This window comes from Rutidosis leptorrhynchoides, chromosome 3, assembly GCF_046630445.1.
Source record: "Rutidosis leptorrhynchoides isolate AG116_Rl617_1_P2 chromosome 3, CSIRO_AGI_Rlap_v1, whole genome shotgun sequence".
Classification (NCBI taxonomy): Eukaryota; Viridiplantae; Streptophyta; class Magnoliopsida; order Asterales; family Asteraceae; genus Rutidosis; species Rutidosis leptorrhynchoides.
The window spans coordinates 644,499,290-644,511,974 of record NC_092335.1 but is presented as its reverse complement, the minus strand read 5'-3'; the positions used below and the strand labels follow the sequence as shown (position 1 = coordinate 644,511,974).

The window sequence follows — 12,685 nt, the reverse complement described above, 5'->3', positions numbered from 1 at the left end:
TTTCTGATGAAGCTATTCCTACTCCACAAGAACCACAACCTGAACAAGATAAGGAAAAAGAACCGGTAGTTGAAAAGGTTAATGAAGATAACACAGTTAAAGCTAAACCTTATGTTAAACCATACCAACCACCACTTCCTTACCCGAGTAAAATGAGAAAAGAGAGACTTGAAGCCGAGCAATCCAAATTCTTGGATATGTTTAAACAGATAAATGTAAATCTTCCTTTCATTGATGTAATTTCAGGAATGCCTAGATATGCTAAATTTCTGAAAGATCTAATCTCAAATAGAAAGAAAATGGAAGAACTCTCGGCCGTTACTATGAATGCTAATTATTCAGCAGTGCTGTTGAATAAGATACCAGAAAAATTATCAGATCCAGGAAGTTTCACAATTCCATGTTTTCTGGGTAGTCTTAGTTCAATAGAAGCATTGGCAGACTTAGGTGCTAGCATAAATTTAATGCCGTATTCACTATACACTAAACTAGACCTTGGAGAATTGAAACCAACACGAATAAGCATACAACTAGCCGATAGATCAGTAAAATATCCTAGAGGGATAATGGAGAACATGCTAGTTAAAGTTGGTACTTTAGTATTTCCAGTAGATTTTGTTGTTCTGGACATGGAAGAAGATTCTCAAGTTCCTCTCATATTAGGAAGACCATTCTTAAACACGGCTAAAGCAATGATAGACGTGTTCGGTAAGAAATTGACCCTAAGTATAGAGGACGAGAGTGTTACCTTTTCAGTTGATAGAGCAATGCAACAACCGCAATCTGCAGATGATACATGTTATTATATTCAAACTATAGAATCACATGCAAAATTGTTAGAAGAATTTCCAGAATTACAAGGAACAGGAGAATGTTCTTTAGGAGAAGGTACTGAACCAATTGATGAAACTGAAATGTTAGCTACACTTATGGCTAATGGATATGAACCAACAACAGAAGAAATTCAAATGTTAAAAGAAGAAGACAGATATCGATATAAATCATCGATAGAAGAACCACCGACATTAGAGTTAAAGCCACTTCCAAACCATTTGGAATATGCTTATTTACATGGTGAATCTGAATTACATGTAATAATATCGTCTTCTCTTACTGAAAATGAAAAATCTCAACTTATTTCTGTGTTAAAAGCTCATAAATCAGCTATTGCATGGAAAATTCATGATATTAAAGGAATAAGTCCTTCGTATTGCACACATAAAATCCTTATGGAAGAAGGTCATAAAACATATGTGCAACACCAACGAAGACTAAATCCTAATATGCAAGATGTTGTGAAGAAAGAAATTATTAAACTGCTAGATGCGGGTTTAATTTATCCAATTTCTGATAGTCCATGGGTAAACCCAGTTCAATGCGTGCCTAAGAAGGGTGGCATGACTGTCATTACAAATGAAAAAAATGAGCTTATTCCTACTAGGACTGTAACAGGATGGCGTGTATGTATTGATTATAGAAAATTAAATGACGCCACCAGAAAAGATCACTTTCCCTTACCTTTTATTGATCAAATGTTGAAAAGATTAGCCGGAAATAGTTACTATTGTTTTCTTGATGGTTTTTCCGGATATTTTCAAATTTCAATAGCACCCGAAAACCAAGAGAAAACCACATTCACGTGCCCTTATGGTACTTTTGCTTACAAACGCATGCCATTTGGACTTTGCAATGCCCTTGCAACCTTTCAAAGGTGCATGATGATGATTTTTCACGACATGATAGAAGAATGCATGGAAGTTTTCATGGATGACTTTTCAGTCTTCGGTGATACATTTGAATCATGTCTAGTTAATCTTGAACGAATGCTTATTAGATGTGAACAATCAAATCTAGTACTTAATTGGGAGAAATGCCATTTCATGGTTAAAGAAGGCATCGTTCTTGGTCATAAAATTTCAAAGGAAGGAATTGAAGTGGATAGAGCTAAAGTAGATGTAATTGCTAAACTTCTACATCCCACCAATGTTAGAGGAGTTAGGAGTTTTCTAGGGCATGCCGGTTTTTATCGACGTTTCATAAAAGATTTTTCTAAAATTGCCACTCCTATGAATAAACTCCTAGAAAAGGATGCTCCATTCATCTTTTCAGATGAATGTATCAAATCTTTTAATATACTTAAAGAAAAACTCACTAATGCGCCGATCATGATAACTCCAAATTGGAATCTACCATTTGAACTTATCCGTTTTAGGACAAAGGATTGAAAAATGGTTTCAACCTATATATTATGCTAGTAAGACGTTACAAGGAGCACAAACAAATTACACAACTACTGAAAAAGAACTCCTTGCTATTGTCTTTACTTTTGACAAATTTCGTTCATATCTCGTTCTAGCTAAAACGGTGGTCTATACTGACCATTCTGCTCTTAGATACCTATTTTCGAAACAAGATGCCAAACCACGATTAATCCGTTGGATCTTACTCTTACAAGAGTTTGATATTGAAATCCGAGATAAAAGAGGAGTAGAAAATCTCGCCACTGATCATCTTTCTCGTCTTGAAAATCCCGAATTAGAAGTTCTAAATGAATCGGCCATACAAGACAACTTTCCTGATGAATATCTATTGAAGATAGATTATAATGAAATTCCATGGTTTGCAGACTATGCAAACTATTTAGTATGTGGATTCCTTGAAAAAGGATTGTCGTACCAAAAACGAAAGAAATTCTTTAGTGATATAAAACACTATTTCTGGGAAGATCCACATTTGTTTAAAAGTTGTCCCGATGGAATAATACGCCGATGTGTATTCGGAGATGAAGCTAGTAAAATCTTAAACCATTGTCACACAGGACCAACAGGAGGGCATTATGGGCCTCAGCTCACAGCAAGAAAAGTTTATGATGCTGGATTCTATTGGCCTACAATTTTCAAAGACGCACACCTTCTTTGCAAATCCTGTGATGCATGTCAAAGGGCCAGAAAAATAAGTCAATGTGATGAAATGCCACAAAATGTCATTCAAGTATGTGAAGTATTTAACATTTGGGGTATTGACTTTATGGGTCCATTTCCAAAATATCATAATAATCTCTACATTCTCGTAGCCATTGATTATGTATCTAAATGGGCGGAAGCACAAGCTCTCCCAACTAACGATGCACGAGTTGTAGTCAACTTTTTAAAACGTCTTTTTGCAAGGTTTGGAACACCGAAAGCTTTAATAAGTGATCGGGGAAATCATTTCTGTAATAATCAACTTGAGAAAGTTCTTAAAAGATATGGAGTAACTCATAAAATCTCCACTGCTTATCATCCACAAACAAGTGGACAAGTTGAAAATACCAATCGAGCTTTAAAACGTATTTTAGAGAAAACCGTAGGATCAAATCTGAAGGAATGGTCCATTAAATTGGAGGATGCACTATGGGCTTTTAGAACAGCCTACAAAACTCAAATTGGAACCACACCTTTTAAACTTGTTTACGAAAAAGTATGTCATCTTCCAGTAGAAATTGAACACAAAGCATTTTGGACTTTGAAGACATGTAATCTTGATTTACATGAAGCTGGACGTCTACAGTTAAGTCAACTAAACGAATTAGAAGAATTAAGACATGAAGCATACGAAAAATTCGTTAATCTATAAGGAAAGAACGAAGAAATGACATGATAAAAGAATCAGAAGTTCAAAAGAATTTAAAGAAGGAGACAAAGTTCTTCTTTTCAATTCACGATTCAAGCTATTTCCTGGAAAATTGAAATCAAGATGGTCTGGACCATTCATAGTCAAAAGAGTTTTCCCATACGGAACAATAAAATTAATAAATTCAAATGGGATTGAATTTAAGGTTAATGGTCACAGAGTTAAACATTACATAGATAGTCCGATGGAAGTTGACAACGAAGTTAATCACAATTTCAACACCACAGCTAACTAAGTGTGGGGAGAATCAAGTCTTATAAAGGATAATATGTATTTCTGTTAGAGTTAGATTTTCTGTTTTCGTGTAGTTCTCGAAAATGGAACCCGAATGGTCTTTCCCTAGCAGACCCTAAAGAACTAGTCTTCTCCCCCCATTCTGAATTTTTATTTTTTTTAGGTTTTTCGAAATGAAGACTTCCTGTGAATTAAATCATGGTCTAATGCTACACGCTTTGATCACTAAACGTAATAATGACACACTTCCAAGTGAATTGGTATCATTAATCAGAGGTAAATTAGACGGAGTAAGAAAAGAATCCAGATGCGAAAATAATAAGTTACAATTTGGTAAAGGAAAATCAAAATCCGCAGCGAAAAGAAGAGCACGGCACCTTGAAAGATGTCACAAATGCGGAAAATGGTCACACAAAGGTAAATGAACAGGATTTGTTTTACCACATGTGTATTCGAGACCCACACAGCGCTGTAAGTATACCTTTTTGTGTGGGTTATTATTTATTGACTATGGTTAGGGGTATGAGGCGTGGTAGCATAATAGGAGGTGGTATATTTATTACTTTGATTGCTGAATATCTCGGTGTGGATAGAAGTCGAGGGGGATTATTAATGGCAGAACCAGAACCCCGCGATAGAATAGATTTTCGTGTTTATCATGGTGCTAAGGTCTTAAAGAAATGAAACAACGTGGCAGCACGTTATGATGGCAGGCATCCACAGGTTGAGAGAGATCAACAGCAAGGTCAACCGGGAGGGGGTAATCCAATGACGGAAATGCAAATTTTTATGGCTCGACACGAGTATGAAATGGCTAGACAAAAAGCATTTCAAGATTGGCAGTATCATCAAAGCCAAATCATAAGTCATTGTACACACGTAGGTAGAGAATACATTCCTACCGTTCTGCCCGAATTTGCTCCTTGGACTTTAGAGAACCGACCACCATATCCTACATATGACCCGGCCCAAGCATTTTACAGCATTTATGGATACGCTTGGGACCCACACTGGAACCATTCTCCTCATCCGTAATTTTCTATTTTTGTTTATTTTATTGTAATGTTACTAATTCTTAATTTTCTTATTTCTTATTTCTTATTTTATTATTATAATAGCTTTTATAATTTTCTAACTTTATTAGATTTTAATAATTTTTGAATGTGGTGTGAAAACCCAACTTCAAAAATATGTATATATGTGTTTGTAGTTTATCTCATGTACAAAACAGGGTAAAACAGCGCATTTTCAAAGACTGGCATTAAGTTCAGCAAAAGCTATTAATTTTGACGACAAAACGAAAAACAAATGTGATGTACAACAAGACGGAATAAACAAATGATATGCACCATTTATTATTCAGAAAACAAACGCCAATATGTTTGGAAACTTTGGTAAAATTTAATCATTTTTCTACGCTAATCACCCTCAATAATTTAAATTGTTACTGATTTATTGCAAATGAGGGCATTGCAAGATCTTAAGTGTAGGAAGGGGTTAAATTCTTTCGGATTTTTAAAATTTTTAACTTATACACTTGGTTACCATTAAAAATACTAGTAACGCAGTAGTTGTATTAGAATCTAGTGCTCTCTGATAATAAAGAACAGCCCTAGTCTTATATACTGACTACCCAATTCTAGTAGAAATTTTCAAAATTTTCAATTAAATGAATTCAAAATCATGTTTATACATATTTATGAACGATAAAACTAGGTGTTAACACCGAAATTATTGTTACCTCGGAAAGGACATAAATTGAGAAACAAACCAAAATGTTAGAATTCATTTAAAATGAAATAGAGGACAATAAAAAGGCAAATAAAAGAAAATAAAAGCCAAGTGTGGGAAAATTTACCAAGTTATTTTAAACATATGTCACATATTTTTGTACAAATAACTGAAGATACTTTTGCTTTGGACTAAAATAAAAAGTTTTACCCTATTTACTGTAAGAAAGATGGATCTACACGATGAATCAATTCCATCATAAAAAGGAAGTAAAGTCTTCCGAAAAAGAAACGCGCTTCTTGATTTAGGTCAAGAAGTTGTCGTCCAGACCAGCTGTAGGTTGACGAAAAATCTAGAAAAGTCATCTCTAAAATCAGCAGGAAATCCACGGACCTCAGCATCAAACAGGGTCGCCAAGTGGTCAGACTTATCCTAACCATGAGAGGTTCTGTCTTGTAAAATGGGGAGAACGCCATGCAAATTAGCTAGATAAGACTAATGAATCAGATCCCCAGAAAGGATAATCTCCTTAAAAGATTAAAAATCAGCTTTTAAGCCTGATATTACTCAATCCTAGAGATTGACCTTAAAGATTGAGAATTACAAACTCATGGAATTCGATGATATCTAAACTCGAGCTTGAACGAGAAAATATTTTGATCAAAATTACAAACCGATTTGTTTTCTGAAAACCCATTTTCAATGCGTTCAATGAACGTAAAATCCTAGAAATTCACCTGGAATTCATTAGGTCACCTGAACCAAATCGGGTGTCAACCGTAAGAACGGTGGTTGTATAGCATGGTCGAAGACAGGACCTTGTGCCAGACCGAAAAATTATAGGATGATCTTTACTATTGCTCCTACAAAGGATAGTACTAGCATCCGACACGTTTTAGACCATGAACATCTGCATGTTATTAAACATTGCCTTAACAGTTTCTTGTTCATCGCTTTCCTTTACAACCGGATGGTAGTTTGCCGAAAGGTAATATACGGAACAAGTAAACTGGATGTGTGCTTTCCGATACAGGGATAGCAGTGGATTACACGAACCTAAATGTTTTTAGCCAAAATATTGATCCACAAATATATTTTGCAAACACTGGTGAAGGGTTATTCCGGAAAACTTATCTAGGGTAAAAGCTAGATTGAATTTTCAAAAGATCAAATGTTTTCATAAAGATCCAATTTCCTTAAAGGATCTAAATTTTTAATAGTCATGTGGGACTTTAAACCACACCGTTACTATCATTGTTTATACCGCCGTATCAAAATCACTGATGTATAAAGTGTGAAGAATAAAGAAGTGATTCGTGTAATTTAATTTCAAGTTTTGTATTGCTTGAGGACAAGCAACGCTCAAGTGTGGGGATATTTGATAGTGCTCCAAATGAACATATATTTAGTAGCAATATCCTCCCAATATGTAAATTATTTAGTTGTAATTGTCCTATTTTAAGTTGTAATCGTTTATATTAAATAAGTGCGAAGACAAAAGGCGAAAACAACGATTTGAAGACGCAAACATCCAAAAAGCTCAATTGTACAAGATACAATTCAGGTGGTTCAAATTATTGATGAGAAACGTCTAAAAATGACAAGAGTACAAGTTACGGAACGCAAAGTACAAGATATTAAATTATACGAAAGGACGTTCGAAAATCCGGAACCGGGACCTGAGCCAACTATCAACGCCCGACGCAACGGACTAAAAATTATGAGTCAATTATGCACAAGAATATAATATAATATTTAAATAATTATATAAATTATTTATATATTATATATATATATATATAATAAATATGTCGACAAAGCTAGGATCCAAAATTTGGTGAGCTGGATTCTGAAGCTCCGCACTCGCGGAGCTCTGAAGGTTTAAACCTCCACGATCGCGGAGCACACCAGGATCAAAATTTCCTATAAAAGGCACGAGCTTGCTGCCGAGTTCAAAACCAAAAAAAAAAAAAAAAAAAAACTCTCTATCTCTGTAATATATATATATATATAATATTTATATATATAATATAAATTAGTTTAGTTTTATATTAGTTAGTTTAAGTTAATGTAACGGTTAATTACGGGTTTTGAAGTCGAAGTTCTGTCCGTATAACACTACGCGATAAATACTCAATGTAAGTTATGTTCTCCTTTTTAAATTAATGTCTCGTATTTAAGTTATTATTATGCTTATTTGAGCCGAAGTAATCATGATGTTGGACTAAATATTAAAGACGGGGTAATTAGGCTTTGTACCATAATTGGGGTTTGGACAAAAGAACGACACTTGTGGAAATTAGACTATGGGCTATTAATGGGCTTTATATTTGTTTAACTAAATAATAATTTGTTAATTTTAATATAAAGATTTACAATTGGATGTACCTATAAATAACCATATACACTCGATCGGACACGATGGGCGGGATATTTATATATACGAAAAATCGTTCATTTAACCGGACACGGGAATGGATTAATAGTCACTAGAATTATTAAAACAGGGGTAAAATTATATATAAGGACACTTGGTGTAATTGTTAACAAAGTATTAAAACCTTGGGTTACACGCAGTTGATATCCTGGTGTAATTATTAAACAAAGTATTAAAACCTTGTTACAGTTTAAGTCCCCAATTAGTTGGAATATTTGACTTCGGGAATAAGGATAATTTGACGAGGACACTCGCACTTTATATTTATGACTGATGGACTGTTATGGACAAAAACCAGACGGACACATTAAATAATCCAGGACAAAGGACAATTAACCCATGGGCATAAAACTAAAAATCAACACGTCAAACATCATGATTACGGAAGTTTAAATAAGCATAATTCCTTTATTTTCATATTAAATTGCACTTCTAATTATTGCACTTTTATTTATTGTTATTGTATTTAATTGCACTTTTAATTATTGTCATTGTATTTAATTGCACTTTTAATTTTCGTACTCTTTAATTATCGCAATTTTATTTCATCGCACTTTTATTTATTGCAATTTCATTATCGTTATTTATTTTAAGCTTTAAATTAAGTCTTTTATTTATTTAATATTTTACATTAGGTTTTAACTGCGACTAAAGTTTTAAAATCGACAAACCGGTCATTAAACGGTAAAAACCCCCTTTTATAATAATAATATTACTTATATATATTTGTATTTTTATAAATTAAAACTAATATAGCGTTAAGCTTTATTTAAAAGTTTCCCTGTGGAACGAACCGGACTTACTATAAACTACACTACTGTACGATTAGGTACACTGCCTATAAGTGTTGTAGCAAGGTTTAGTTATATCCGTTCTATAAATAAATAAATATCTTGTGTAAAATTGTATCATATTTAATAGTTTTTCCTAGTAAATTTAAACTATTTCATATACACCTCGCATAACATCAGGTATTTAAATGAGAAGAGATACGCTTACCAGTAATGGGGGGAGGCAGATCTGCAGACGCTTGCTCCACGGGGACAAAGTTGTCGTTCCGCATGTCCTCCCTTTGTTTCGGAGTGAGCTTCTTCTTCTTTTACTTTGTTAGAGGGGTTTCGGTTGCCTTGCGCTTGTTGGCTGAGGTAGCGGGTGCGGACACCTCATTTTAGTCGGTCCTCTCTTGCTCCAGCTACTCGTTAACGTTTTGTTTGCGGAAAGAGATACCCGCAATCTCCTCGGCAGTAAGCACTTTCTTCATCTTTATCTCTGCAAACATATGCGCACAGTTAGAACATATAAGTATGCAGCAGCTGTTATGTATTAACATGCGTTTATACTATTCCTACCCTTGCCCTTCAGCGCGATTATGGTTGGACGCATGTTCTCCCATGGCCAGTGCGCGAAAATCTTTCCTAACCACAGCATAACGTTCCCTTACGACCGGTGCACCACCTATGCGTTAGTGCACTCCGCTAACAGTTTCGTTTCTTCATCATCAAGGATGGGGGTTTTGTTTACGTCCTTTGCCACACTTTCGCACCAAATAAGCATTTGCGAAAAGTTGGTTCCAACTACTGATTGGTCAATGAAAAAAAAGGTTTCTTTTCAATGACCCGTGTTCGATTTGGGGGTTTTGGTAAAGTTTTGCAGGGCGAAGAAAGTAAACCAGGACTTATGGTGGGTGGCTAGACGGTATAGATGGAAGAACACCTTCACCAGTGGTACTTTGTTTAGCGCAGCACACCACATCTCAAACAGCACTATCTTTCCTATGGCATACGGGTGTAATTGCCCTAATCCTACGTGGAAGTGATCTAAAACGCCTAGAAATAAGTCCTAAGGTGGAACCCTAAAATTGCCATGCTTAAACGCATGTTCGTATATGGCTACTTTCTTCTCCGGTGGTTCATAGGCACGTTGGTTAGAGAGGGGTGCCACCGAATTGTACTGCTGTAACGGTGGGTATTGTTTAACTAACGAATCTATGTGCTTCTGCTCTATTATTGACACTACGCTATCTACGAAAGTCTCATTTGCCTTGGTCATTTTCTATGAGTAATTGAAGAGTAACTAACCTTTTGACGTTTGCCGGAATATATGGGATTTGATCGGAGTTGATTTAGCAGCGTATCGGAGAAGCTTTGGGCAGAAAAATAGAAATGAGGGTGACTCTCGTCTATTTATAGTGAGGTATGAGTATAGTGGGGTGAAACGGTTTCATCGTGGACGTACACGTGTAAAAAATCCGGCGGTGGACGTCATTTGCTCGCGCGTGGGTTTTTGCTTGTTGTACCCAATGTTGAGCGCGTGGCTCACACGCGTCTGCTCACCGTCACTTTCTGTCTTGTCAGCCGAATGGGCTTCTGCGACAGTGACAGGCATTTAATGACCTCGAGCCGCACGCATAAAATTTAATGCTGGATGTTTTCTTTTTTCTTTTTATTTTTTGCTTAATAGTTTGATATCATATGTCTTGCGTCACATTACATCAAACTGGGGGGATATAATGATACCGCAACCCGCATGCGCATTATATACGTATGCGGGCTATTACTAGCGTGCGTACGCGTGTACTTTATATGCGTTATACAGTAGCGTATTGAATACCTTTGTTCCCAGAATGGCGGTTACTTGGCCATCAAGCCTAAATATCTTTTCCATAATTATATCCGAGATTCGGGGAGTTTGTTATGGAAAGGATTATCATGATTTCCGATGATTCTAGAATTAGGGTTTTGCCTATATATACTAACCCTAATTATCATTCCAGGGGATCATCACATTTTTACGTGGCTCACAATACGTAATCATTATCATCATTCATCGAAGGTTAACAGGTTAGTCATTCTCGACGGTTTCCTACAGCCTTATTTGGGCCTTCGATCGACGACCATCATCGAAGGTGGACTTAATCACCTAGCCACCCCGCCGACATCATCATGTCGGCCAGGGTTATTCACGGTAGCCGGACCGGAGAGCTAAGTTCTAAGATCCTTAAACCTATTTTAAACATATTGAACATGCATATTAACCTCTCGGAAAATATATGCACGATCAAACATGAAAAGCTTTAATAAATCTATACATAAATATAAAGGGTATCATGATCTTACTAGTCTACAAATTCAAACAATGAAAACCAAAGATATAGATACTTGCTCTTACACCTTAACTGTTAATTATGCATTTATAATTAATACTCTCATACATATTGTTGCAAATTGTTATCGTTTAGATGCGTTAAGCCTCTCCATCAATACTCTCACATGATACACTTGCTAAAACCCTTCACTGATTATCAAATACAAAAATGCTAATTACATTACATGCTATCAATGAGTGCCTGTAACTAACTTTTATCATTCGTCAATTGTCCACGCATCATTTTACTGGAATATTTGGGAATTTTTATTTCTATATGCTAACGTAGTACAAAAATAAGACTCATACAAGCTTATTTCAATGCTATAGAGCAGTTATACTTTAACTATTCGCACTGGATTCTAATTTAAAGAGCAGAACCGCAGAAGGGGCAGAACTTGAAATCCGAATCGACTGCCCGGTCGCAGAACTGACATTGACGATTCTTCGACACCTGGAACTCATACGATGACGTGGATAACGATGGTGGATAGAATAGACCGGAATTGATCTTTTGATGGCCACCGATAAATCAGAACAAAAAACAATTTTAAAACTTTGTTGGTGTCGACGAGATCGCCGGTGAACGGCAGTTGATGCACCGTCCGACATCTTGTTTGAGGACTTGACGAACTTCTTGAGTTACTCCACCTACGAAGAAGAAAAACATGGTTTTTGTAAGAGCGAATTTTGTTAATTGGTTATGGCGTATTTCAGTAAAGTTGGGGTTAGGGTTTATAAGAAGGAACAGGGGAATCGGAGGTTTCCGGAGAGTTCTTCTAGAGAGTAAAGATGGTAAGGTTGCAATGTTAAGGAATCAATTTTACAAGGATGGTCCATACTTAACGGACATTAACTTTTGTTAGGGTGAGGGATGAATTTGAGACTTTATAATGCTTTGAAGGATGAAAAATGTATGAAATAAAACAAAGGGATGAAACGATCAAAAATTGAAAAATACAAGAACGAAATGGGCAATTTAGTGAAAAATAAATAATGATTTTAATTATGAGAGGACAAAAATATCGCTGGTAGTGTTCACTTTTGTATTTTAGTAGAGTGATAAAAATAAAAGTATCTTTTTACACGTTTCAAGTGAGCTTTTATATGATTTTTAGTATATATGGATGACTTATAAATCGAAGGAACATTCTTAACCGTGTCTGTAATATCACAAATAGTTGAACGCTTTTAGGCTAAAAAGTAAAAACTAGATGTGATGTAGCACTGATATTTTTTAACTGTTGTGTCAGCTTTTTGTGTCAAATATTGAGTATGATAATGTGGTAAAATATGATTGAAAGTTGAGGATAAAATAAATAAATTAGTAATATATAAAATAATTTACTAAAATATGATTGGTCAAACAAAATGACCTTCTCTTTTTTTAGTCACTTCCGTGACTAACGCCCCTAAAATGTCAAAACTAGCGCTCCATTAGAAGTGTCGGTTGGTGTCAATTTTGGC

The 12,685-nt window shown here is 35.4% G+C and overlaps 1 pseudogene; it reads right to left on the bottom strand.

Moving 5' to 3' along the window:
- Window positions 1-11,585: 11,585 nt before the first annotated feature.
- On the bottom strand, window positions 11,586-11,888 carry LOC139901103 (uncharacterized; annotated as a pseudogene).
- Between the last annotated feature and the right edge of the window lie 797 nt (window positions 11,889-12,685).